Source organism: Blennius ocellaris (genome assembly GCF_963422515.1).
Source record: "Blennius ocellaris genome assembly, chromosome: 14".
Taxonomy (NCBI): domain Eukaryota; kingdom Metazoa; phylum Chordata; class Actinopteri; order Blenniiformes; family Blenniidae; genus Blennius; species Blennius ocellaris.
In genome coordinates this window covers 18,317,770-18,320,433 of record NC_137663.1, presented here as the reverse complement: position 1 = coordinate 18,320,433, position 2,664 = coordinate 18,317,770, and positions in this window count along the sequence as shown.

Below are 2,664 nucleotides of genomic sequence, written 5' to 3'. Positions count from 1 at the left end.
TGACCCTAAAAGCAAGCTTGTTCGGCTGGCTGGATGCTTCACTGGCTGCTCACTGTTCCCTAGCCCCTGATGTCATCCACCCTGCTCTGCCGATTGGTGGAGAGGGTGAATATTAATGCAGGCAGCAGGTCTAGGGGAGGAGGCAGCCAACGGGTAGACGTGGTTGGTTTTCTGTGTAACAGGCAAAACCTGCAGAGTGGGGAGGCAGGGAGGATTTCACTCACACGCCTGTTTCAGGAGAGTTTATAACCTCTTAATAAGATACGGTAGAAGTACAAGAGTATACATACAATTCAACACAATAATAAAAAGGCCATCACACAAAATGGCTTTCACAGGAGGGCCTAACTTTAAAGATGTGGAAGGACATTACAATGAGCATGAACAAGATAGAGACGATAACAGTGTATGTCAACCTCAAGAAAGGCAAAATTATATGTTATTGTGTGCATTTATGTAACACCACACAGGACAGACTTTTGTTTTGCAAACCTAGAATATTCTAGAATATGACAGTACGTGTAGATATGTGTATACAAATAGGAAAATGAATAAATGTCAGAAGACCACACCCTATAGGTTCATGTCCATATTATGCAGTGTTTGTCTCTACTTTTTCTTTTTTCCCTTTTTCTTTATTCAGAAAAGGGGAAAACACATCCTGGGGAACCTGTATTAATTAAACTGTAACATAAATGAATACTTGTGCCTATGCTTCTCTCCGAATGCCAATGAAAAGTAAAAAATAAAAACAATACAATGGTACACAATATGTCTGCACCACTTTTTAATTCCAATTCTCTTCTTAACTCACTTCACTTTGTTGGATCCTGGTCTAGTGTATTGCTGTTATTATGATTTTTATTTGACTACTAAAGTAATTGAACTACTATAGTAGCTACTTGCTACTTTGCACATATTTCCCAAAACCAAAGTTGATATAAGTGGGTTTTTATGCAAAAAAAATTTTTCCTTTTAAGGGATGTATTCCAGTGAAATAATACAGGCCAGATAAAATATCCTTTGTGTACACATTTTTCTCTGTTAAATAGATGGTTACACCTATTTTTGTACTATCATGCTTTCCTTTTAAGTTATTTGCTATTTGTGCAAAAGCTAAACTAAATGGTGACTTATATCTTGAAATGAGTAAATTATTGAATTATTGGGTCGAAGGAGCAGAGACTATTACCATAAAGTAATCAATAAGTATATTTGTGCCTGTCACTCGGGTGTTGCTTTGTGCCTTTCGGGCCCACATCTGTGCTTGATGTAGTTAATGTCCTTTTTAATTTTCAAATGTATTTTTTAACGTCCGAGCAAAAAAAAATAAAGTCGTTTGTTTCATATACAGATTTGCAGGAATACTGCTGCTTTATAAGCTTTTAGTTTTACTCCCACATGTGATTTCCACATTTGCTCTTGTGAGCAGGCGGAGACGACAAACGAAAAGCTCAGTGCGTTTGCCCTAATTTGCCTATGATGTCATCTTTTTCCTCTAGCTCACCTGTGATTGGCTGCCTGGCACAGCATCTGCTCAGTCTCATGGCTAGTGCTTCTTGCCCAAGGTGGAGGCTGATCTGAGGCTCTGTGAATCATGGCTGGTTGTCCTGACAACCCCTGTAATGTCGATTCCTCGCTGGAGAGTAATATGGCTGTTCTGTGACACCGCTCCCTCCGATGGAGGACCTGATGATAAGAGGAAGACGACATCACTCTTCAGTCTTTGAGTCACACCAGACCGTGGCTCTTGAGATCTCGGAAATAAATTGCACTTTATTATATATTAAATAACAAATAATTAGAAGCGGGAGAAATGTGAGTCAAGATGTAAACAATTTGGGTTATACCAAATGGGACATATTATTATTATTATTTATGTCTTAATGTATACAGTATATTTTGAATTAAGTGATAATCTAATGCAGTGTTTTTCAACATTTTTTGAGCCAAGGCACAGTTTTTTCTTTGGAAAAATCTCGAGGCACACCTCCACCTAAAAATGGTAAAATTTTAAACTCTGTAGCCTATATTAACAATATAAAGTCATTATCATCAATGCTTGATCAAATAATTACAGAAAAGAGTATTTCCCAATTTCTTTTTTTAATTTTCACTCACTCAGTGTGAAACCTGGGCCTGATGGATGAACACAGAGCTGATATCCTGGCAGGAATAGAAGACAGACAAACACCAACATGTCTAGTTCGGAGTTTAAATCCTCCCTTTTCAAAAACTTCTCCATCACTGTCAGTTAAAGCCCCGTTTCCACCGCACTAAAAGTTTCGATTTCACTGGTAAAATTCTGTGCTGCCATCTAGTGGCGAAGAGTATTGTGGCGATCATGGAGTTGGTCACTGCAGGGCATGATGGGAGTTCAGGTTATGTGTTGCCGGAGGTTATCGAGGGTTACTGTTGGGGTTGTTTTGTGTGTTGATTTGTAATTGTGTTGTGTTTTTGTTCCTCGGTTCAGATAGTTAATTATTTTGTCTAGTTTGGTTTGGTTTGTTGGATGTTGGTGTGCAACCATGAGTGAGAAATGTGTTGTGTGGAGTGTCATCCTGTTATGAAGTTCCGGTTGTGTGAGTTCATGTCAAAATAAAAGCTTCTGGTGATCAGCTGGCAGAAAATAATTTCACCTCAGAGCAATTCTTCCTCGGCGCT